The sequence below is a fragment of the Protopterus annectens genome, chromosome 4.part0, assembly GCF_019279795.1.
Source record: "Protopterus annectens isolate FY-2018-M chromosome 4.part0, PAN1.0, whole genome shotgun sequence".
Classification (NCBI taxonomy): domain Eukaryota; kingdom Metazoa; phylum Chordata; order Ceratodontiformes; family Protopteridae; genus Protopterus; species Protopterus annectens.
In genome coordinates, this window is record NC_056733.1 from 647,432,118 (window position 1) to 647,441,039 (window position 8,922).

Genomic DNA, 8,922 nt, shown 5'->3' on the forward strand with positions numbered 1-8,922 from the left:
CATGTTGCGATCTTTTGCTACTCCCCAAAACAGCAAATGTCCAGACTTCTTCACCCTCTTCCCTCTATCAGGCCATCCACCCAGAGACGCTCTGACCCAGGATTGGCCCCAGGGACTTCTTTATGCCTTCCCTCCATTTCCTCTGATCCCTCAGGTGATCCAGAAAGCTACCGTTTGAGAGCCAAATTGATTCTCATTGCCCTTACTGGCCTCGACAAGTTTGGTTCCGTTCCTCCATCATCACCTTTTGGTGCAGCCGTGGCATCTGGACCCAGTGCCAGATCTTCTGATTCACCAATCCGGTCAGCTGCACGGTCAATCCCTTCTCTCAACCTCACAGCATGGTTGCTCCACTTCCTTCCTTAGCCAGGCTTCCTTTGATCTCTAACCCAGTTAGAGACATCATAGTAACTTCACTAAAATCCTCCACCAGGAGGATTTACACAAGCAAATGGAAGCGTTTCTCTTATTGGGCTAAGGCCCAAAATATTGATCCTTTTACTGCCCTGTTCAGGCAGTTCTGGACTTCTTAGCAGAGATTTTTCATGCAGGCTCCTCTTCTTCCACAGTCAGAGTTCAATTGGCTGCTATTTCCAATTTTCATGTCGGGATAGCAGATCATAATATTATGTCCCATAGGCTCTGCAGGGCCTTCTTGAAAGGAATTTTCCTACTAAAACCTCCAATCAGGAATCCTCCTCCTCAGTGGGATCTAAATTTAGTGCTGACATCCTTGATTCTTCCCCTTCGAGCCAGCTGTTTCTTGTTCCCTGAAATATCTTTCTTGGAAAGCGTTATTTCTAGTGGCTATTACATCTGCCAGGAGGGTGTCTGAACTTCATGCTCTTTCGGTTCAACCCCTATTTGGTTTTCACAAAGACAGAGTATCTTTGAGAACTAACCCAACCTTTTTACCTAAGGTCGCTTCAAAGAACAATTTGAATCAATCCATTGATCTCGGTATTTTTCCTAACTATTCAGACAGAGCTGAACAAAAGCTCCATTATCTTGATGTCCATCGTCAACTTAGATATTATTTGGACAGAACAAAAATTTAGTAAATCTCATCAACTTTTTGTTTCCTATGCGGATAATATTTAAGGCCTTCCTGTTTCTAAACTCACTTTGTCCAGATCGCTTTCTTCGGTCATCACTCAAATTTATACCATCAGGGGAAAACAGCTGTGCTCAAAACCTAAAGCACATTCAACTAGGAGCTTAGCTACTTCTACAGCTTTTCAAGCTAGACTTCCTTTGGACACTATTTGTCCAGCGGCCACTTGGGCTACTCCTCACACTTTTGTTTCCCATTACAAATTGGACTTGGCCTCCAGGGACAGAGCCAGTTTTGGCTCTACAGTCCTCAAGAGTTTGTTCCATTGAGCCACCCAGGATAGAGGTGCTAGGGGCGCGGTCCCATCAAGCAAGAATGAAGGCGAGATTGACAACTTAACATTAAGAAGTTATGTACCTACCATAGCGTTCCATGTTAGTTGTCTTCTCTCGCCTTCTTTCTTGCGACCCTCCCTCCTTCCCCCTGGCCTGGACAGACCTTGTATAAGAAACTATTATGCTAAAGACCATTCAGACCTGGTCCTTTTTCCATCTGTAAGTTTCTTCTTCCTTTGGGAAGTATTTTATGCTTGGTGCTATTGCCCTTTGTCAACAAACGAGATCTGGGTACTTACCGCCTTGCATCATGGGATATGGGGCTGCCTCGAGCTGGTAAAAGTGACTCTCTAGCTTAGCAAGTGCCGAGTCGGAGCCGAGGGATCGGCTCCGAACCCATCAAGCAAGAAAGAAGGCGAGAGAAGACAACTAACATGGAACGTTATGGTAGGTACATAACTTCTTCTTATTATTCCATAACATTATCATATTAAATATTCTCCATAGATTCCATTCAGTTTTAAGCAGTAAGTAAAGGGAATATTGGAAGTAAATAAGGTGGAAAGTTGTGAGAAAAATGGGGTATATACAATAAATGTATCTATCTATATATATATATATATATATATATATATATATGTATATATATATATATATGGGTTCATGTCACTATGTCAACATATCATTATGTCGACAATTACTGCAGCGACACGAAATAATCGACAATTGAAACCATCGACAACTGGAATCACACACTTTAACTTTACCGACAACCCGACAGCACTTTTAAATGGAATGCTACCTTGGGCCGAGTACTAACATGGGTTAAGATGGGGGCGTGATTTGTACGTCTACATTACTGGTGTTTCACCCCCATCTTGACCCATGTTAGTACTCGGCCCAAGGTAGCATTCCATTTAAAAGTGCTGTCGGGTTGTCGGTAAAGTTAAAGTGTGTGTTTCCAGTTGTCGACGGTTTCAATTGCAGTAATTGTCGACATAATGATATGTCGATGTAGTGACATGAACCCATATATATGTATATACTCAGAGAACTAAGACCTCTTAGTTGTGTTGGGAAGGGCAAATGGGTTTAGAGGTTGATGTGAGTTGATGGTTGTTGCTGCATTGGTCGATGTTTCCTTTGAGGAAGGTGAAATGCACCTGTTTGCCTTCCCTTAGGAAATGATGCTCTGTATTTGCCACACTGGACATGAGCTGAACTAATTAGTACTCTAAAAATTGTAAGCTTAATTCAGTCTCATCTGATAAAAAGATTTACTCAAAATGTATTTACCTCATCACTTCATGTATTTGTTTTATAAACACTGGTACTATCTTTCTTTCTCACTCATTTATCAGTCATAACAGGTTACTTCTGACATTAATAAATGATTTCCTGTCTTAAACTGGCAGTTGTTAATTTATTTTATTTTATTTATTTTACATTTGTTGACCAGGCTAGTCTAGCTGGATATATATCCATTTTCAGTAGAGGCCCGGGGAGAAAAACTCCAAGCATGAACATGAACAGTGACAAAGTTAACAATATAAAAAGACATAATAAAGCAAATACAGAGGCAGTGTTGTTCAAAGAAAAATTAAAAATTATAAACTATAAACATTTTAGTAAAAAATTATACTAATCAATATACTACACATATGAGAAGGTATGAGCAGGAGTCAGTTAAGAGAAAAAGAAGTTATATTTTATCTTCATATTATGAAGAAAAGGGTAATAGCTAGATTTGAAGGCATAGTTTAGAGGGGTAGAAAGGAAGGGGAAAAAGATATCAGTCTGTGTTAGCACATGGACAGAGCCAATGAGTTTTGAGATGTTCTTTAAGATGTTTTTTTAAATAGAGAAGTCAAGGCAAGGGTTGATAACTCAGAAGGAAGCAAATTCCAGTTTTCACCTGCAGTGTTTGAGAAAAATGAATCACCGGTTTTGTTGTTGGATTTAATAGAGGAAACTAGAAGCTTATTAGCAGAGTGTAGTGTAGCTAGATTTTTATATGGTGTAATTAGATTAGTGAGGATAGGAGTGTTGTTAGGGTGGTAAAGGATCTTTTGAGTAATAAGTAGTTGTTGACAGAGTATGTGGTTTTGCAATTCTAGCCATTCAAGTTGTTTGAGGTTGAGGCAGTGGTGAGTTTTAAAGGGGGAGCATGTAATGAATCTAGCTATGCTATTATAACAGGTGGAGAGTTTAGAGAAGTTGTTTTTGGATAGGTTAGTATATATAACAGAGGCATAGAAGAGGGTAGAAATTAGGTGGATCTGGGCAATAGTTTTCCTTGCAGAAGGGGTAAGGAAGGGTACCAAGTTTTTTGTTGACAGACTTTATGGTGCAGTTGATATGGTCATCAAAGCTGAGACTATTATTAATTGTTATACCTAGTAGGTGGGTTGTACTGTCTGGGGTTATGTTGGTACCATTGTTAGAGGTTAAAGAGAAGAATGGAGTAGGTGATTTATGGGTTGGAGTAAAAAGCAGTAGTTTTGTTTTTTTTTGGGATTCAGGAGTAGGCAGTGTTCCAAAAACCAGTTTTCAACATTATTAAAAACAGTTTGGGTGAGAGAGTGGAGAGACGGTATATTCCTTGGCTGAACAGATTAAGGTGGAGTCATCAGCATATTGAATGCAGGTGGCTTGAGGTATGTTCATGTGTAGATTGTTAATAAATAAGAAAAAGAGTAGGGGACCTAAGATAGAGCCTTGAGGAACTCCAATATTTACTGGGAGTAGTGAAGACAGACTGTTTTGCCAAAGTACTGCTTGATGTCTATTTTCCAAATAAGACCTAAACCATTGTATAGATTGAGGATCGAGAGAATGGGCCTTAAGTTTGTCTAGAAGTAAGTTATGGTTAACCATATCAAAGGCTTTTGACAGGTCAATAAATAGTGCAGAGGAAAATGAGTTATTGTTACGATTTTTGTATATAGAGTCAGTAAATGATAAGAGGGCAGTTGATGTGCTATGGAATGGCCTAAAGCCATGTTGGCAGTTTGCTAGTAGGTTATTTTGTAGTAAGTGGTTAAGTAGTTGTTTGTGAATACATTTTTCCATTATCTTAGCTAATGGGAGAGTAAAGCAATAGGGCAAAAGTTAGAATGCTCAGTAGAAGGTCCACCTTTATGTAGGGGGATGATGTGGTATACTTTCCATAGAGTGGGAATTTTGCCTTCTGAGATGGTTCTGTTAATAAGGATAGAGATGGGAATGTCTATGGCTTTTGCAGCAATTTGTAGGTATTCAGATGGGAGACAGTCATCAGAAGGAGTGGAAGGTTTCAATTTTTGAAGTAATTTACAGATGAGAGATGTAGATACAGGTTGTAGATGAAAGGTGAAAGATGAAGTCTTGGGTATATCTAGTGGGGAAGCAGTGAAGGGTGGTAAGGAATTAGCTAGAGTTTGAATGGCTTCTGTAAAATAGTTATTAAAGGCATCTGGTATCTGTTTGGAGTTGTTATGGTTGAAACCAGCTGGGTCTGGAGTAGTAGGGTGACCTGGTTGAAGAAGTTTGTTTATCCCTGACCAAAATTTTTGTAGAGTTTGTTGACTGGTTTGTTGGAGGTGAAGGTAGAAGTCTTTTTTGTCTCTAAGAATATCTTTCTTTGTGGCATTTCTTAGCTGTTTAAAGAGGAGGTGATCTGTTGGACATTTGGTGACTCTCCATTTAGTCCAGATTTTATTTCTGAGGCGTATCTTTTGCCTCGTTTGTTTTGTGAGCCAAGGGGCAGAGTTGGTTTTTATTCTAGTAGAATGATAAGGTGCATGGCAGTCAAGGATTTGAGGAAAGTTAGTATTAAAGTAGGTGACAGCCTCATCCAGTTCAAGATGGGTTAGTGGTGACCAGTCACTTGCTTGTAATTAATTTAGGAAGCTATCAGGATTGAAGAATTTTTTTGAGCGAGAGGTTCTAAGATTATGAGTAGTTGGGGTATGGACTTTTTGTCTAATAATGTAGGTAAGCATATGGTCACTGATATCGTCGGGAAGGGTTCCTGGAGTATAAGTTTCAGGGTGGCTGTTAATAAGGATCCAGTCCAGAGTAGTTTCCTTACCGCTAGGTTTGTGGATTCTAGTAGGAGTTGTTATTAATTGTGAGAATCCAAAGAAGTTTATGTGGTTAGTAGGGCTAGGAGAACAAGTAGACCAGTCGATGTTAAAGTCACCCAGTACAATTGTCTCTTGGGGTAGTTGGGTAGAGAGGTAACTAAGTAGGTTTTCAAGAGTATTGGTATTATTACCTGGGGGGAGATACGTGCAAATTAGATGGATTTGGAGGTATTGATTTGGAGTTTGGTAGTTAGGATTACATATTTGGTGTCTGATGGTAGAAGCACATTAAAGGTTGAGATTTGGAGGTTAGATTTATAGAGAATGGCTATACCTCCACCTTTTTTGGTTTTACAGTCACTTCTAAGGACATTGTAGCCAGGAGGGGTAATTTCCTGGTCTAGAGTGAATGGTTTTAGCCAAGTTTCTGTAAGACATAAAATGTCAAATGAGTGGACATTGAGGAGAGCATGCAGGTGGGAAATTTTATTGTTAATACTTCTAGTGTTAAGGTGAGCTATCAAGAGGGCGTTAGATAGTTTAGTTAATGTAGAGACCATAGGCACTGTTACATTGTCAAGGTTATTGGTATACTCATCATTGGGGCCCAGGTTAGGATGAATATCACCGTCTAGGAGGGATGTTGCTGGGGGTGTAGTATAGCTTTAAGGAGTTTAAAGAGGTTGATAAAGGTCTTTTTTGGTATTGAAGTAAATAATTTGTGTTGCTCTATGATATTTAGGTAGTATACAAACAAAAATAGTTGGAGGTACAGGTTATGTTACTGTGGTTAAGGGAGTAGTTAAATGAAGATGGTAAAGTTTGTTGGATGTAATGGTTTTGTTCAGGTAGAGTAAGATTTTCAATGGAGGTGAGTGAATAAGGTATGGTAAGACAGGCTATTATGGTAGTTAAGAGTAGTATGTTTGTGAAAAGAGTTTTATTTATTGAGGCCATAGTAATAAGTAGATTTAGTAGGGAATAGTTTGTGATTAGTAGGTGGTGTTGAAAAATAGAGGAGAGTGTTTCAAGAGATTGAGCAGGGTTTAAAATATATTGGTAAGAAATTAGTGGAGGTTTGGATAGGAGTTAGTATTGGGAGGTGTATTGTATGGAAAAAGGTTAGAAAGGGGAGGGAGTGGTTCAAAATAGAGTAATTAGTAGAATTTAGGAGAGATAGAGATAGGGGAGTGGCCTGGTGATGCTGGGGTCTGTGATAGGAAGAAAAACTGCGGGGAGTGGTCAGTGAAGTATAAGTGTAGGTGCACTGGGGTGGGTGGGAATTGGGGGTAGGGTAGAGGAGCGGAGTGAGCCCACAGGGCGAATGGAGCGGGGCAGAGCCAAGAAGACCAGAGCAGAGGAAAAACAATCAGAGAGGTAGGGAGATGAGGGCAAGTAAGGTATCTAAGCTTTAAAGGACTATGAAGTAAGGGAGTAGAGAGCTGAAAAAGGGTATAAATTAGTGACAAATGGACTTGTAATGTGGAAGACTGAGGCAAAGAGAATACGAATGTATTTTATTAACTCAGGCTAGAATAGTAGTAAGTAATGGGGAGTGTAAGGTACTACTGCCCTCAAGTGGACACTCGAGGTACTGCTAAATAATGCTCTTTCAGAAGTAGAACGGGTAATAGTGTGGGAAATAGGAGAAGAGAGAAAAGAAAAGCAATAAAGTAGATACAAGGAGGAGGGTGAGTTACAGCAGGGAGGCTAGTTTGGGAGTATTGGGGATATAGTATAGACGGCTATAGCTGCTGGTTGTCCTGGCAGGGAGCGATTGCTTACACAAAAACAATGACAGGATATTGTTCAGTTAAGCTGTAAGATGTAATGTACACATACTTCCAAATAAATAGTCCTGTTTCTCAAGGCAGTACAGTTTATGGAGGCCAAGGCTCTAATTCCTGCACTGGGAGGAGGTATCAGAAAATTAGCTGATGACTAGGAAAGGTCAGGTCTTCAGTCAGACAGCAGGACACAGACGCTGAGGGGATTCACTAGCAGGAGGGTTGTAGGTTCCAAATAAATAGTCCTGGTTCTCAAGGCAGTACAGTTTATGGAGGGCAAGGCTCTAATTCCTGCACTGGGAGGAGGTGTTAGAAAATTAGCTGATGACTAGGAAAGTTCAGGTCTTCAGTCAGACAGCAGGACATGGACGCTGAGAGGATTCACTAGCAGGAGGGTTGTAGGTTCCAAATAAATAGTCCTGGTTCTCAAGGCAGTACAATTTATGGAGGGCAAGGCTCTAATTCCTGCACTGGGAGGAGGTATCAGAAAATTAGCTGATGACTAGGAAAGTTCAGGTCTTCAGTCAGACAGCAGGACATGGATGCTGAGGAGATTCACTAGCAGGAGAGTTGTAGGTTCCAAATAAATAGTCCTGGTTCTCAAGGCAGTACAGTTTATGGAGGGCAAGGCTGTAATTCCTGCACTGGGAGGAGGTATCAAAAAATTAGCTGATGACTAGGAAAGCTCAGGTCTTCATTCAGACAGCAGGACACGGATGCGGAGGGGATTCACTAGCAGGAGGGTTGTAGGTTCCAAATAAATAGTCCTGGTTCTCAGGGCAGTACAGTTTATGGAGGGCAAGGCTCTAATTCCTGCACTGGGAGGAGGTATCAGAAAATTAGCTGATGACTAGGAAAGTTCAGGTCTTCAGTCAGCCAGCAGGACAAGGACGCTGAGGGGATTCACTAGCAGGAGGGTTGTAGGAGTAAACGCTACCCACAGGGAAACAGAGCAGCCAGGAGAAGAACTACACAATAAAGACTACACAATAAATAAAGGAACTACACCATAAATAATAGCTCTGTAGGCTCTGTTGTGGCACTTGTTTTATCATGTCTGGTAGAACTTGGTGTGTTGCAATTGGGGGATTGGCTTTCTGGCACTCACTTTTTACTCTGGCTGGTGTTAGTTGGGTCATTGTAAATTTCATGTGGTGATTTTCATTGCAGATTCAGTGAACCAAAGGTGAAGTGTTATATCATTTTAGAAAGTGCTAAACATGCTTCTAGAGGTTTTATGAATCTTGTTTTTTTCTGGCACAAAGGTGATTGCCTGTTTACTGTAGTATTGATCACATTTTGTTTGCTTTCTTTGTGTTTTGGTGGCAAGGGAGATTTCACATAGTTGTTTGGAGTGCATGCATGCTTCCCTTTTCTGTTGTGTTGCATTGGTGACATACTGAGCAGAGTTATGCTTGGGCAGTGGAAGGTTTGTGTTTCTTTTATCGCTTCTGGCTGAAAATGCTGCACAGAATGGAGATTACATTTCTTTAACTTAATTATTTACATTTTCTGATCATAGAGAATGTTGTTTTAAGCCATAACAGTGTTTCAAGGCAGGAGGAGTTAGAGTAGAAGAGTATCTGTTCTCATTCACTGTACTTTATTGGGGTGCTGGGTAGGGGAGGAATTTGCATGATTTAAACTAAAGGGTTCGAGGGGGAGAAGGAAGGGGAAAG

At 40.4% G+C, this 8,922-nt stretch overlaps 1 protein-coding gene across 2 annotated transcripts in view; it reads left to right on the forward strand.

The window, feature by feature from the left end:
• Window positions 1-8,922, forward strand: part of CFAP251 (cilia and flagella associated protein 251) — a 2,280,288-nt gene that overhangs the window by 1,083,369 nt on the left and 1,187,997 nt on the right. The window lies entirely within an intron of this gene.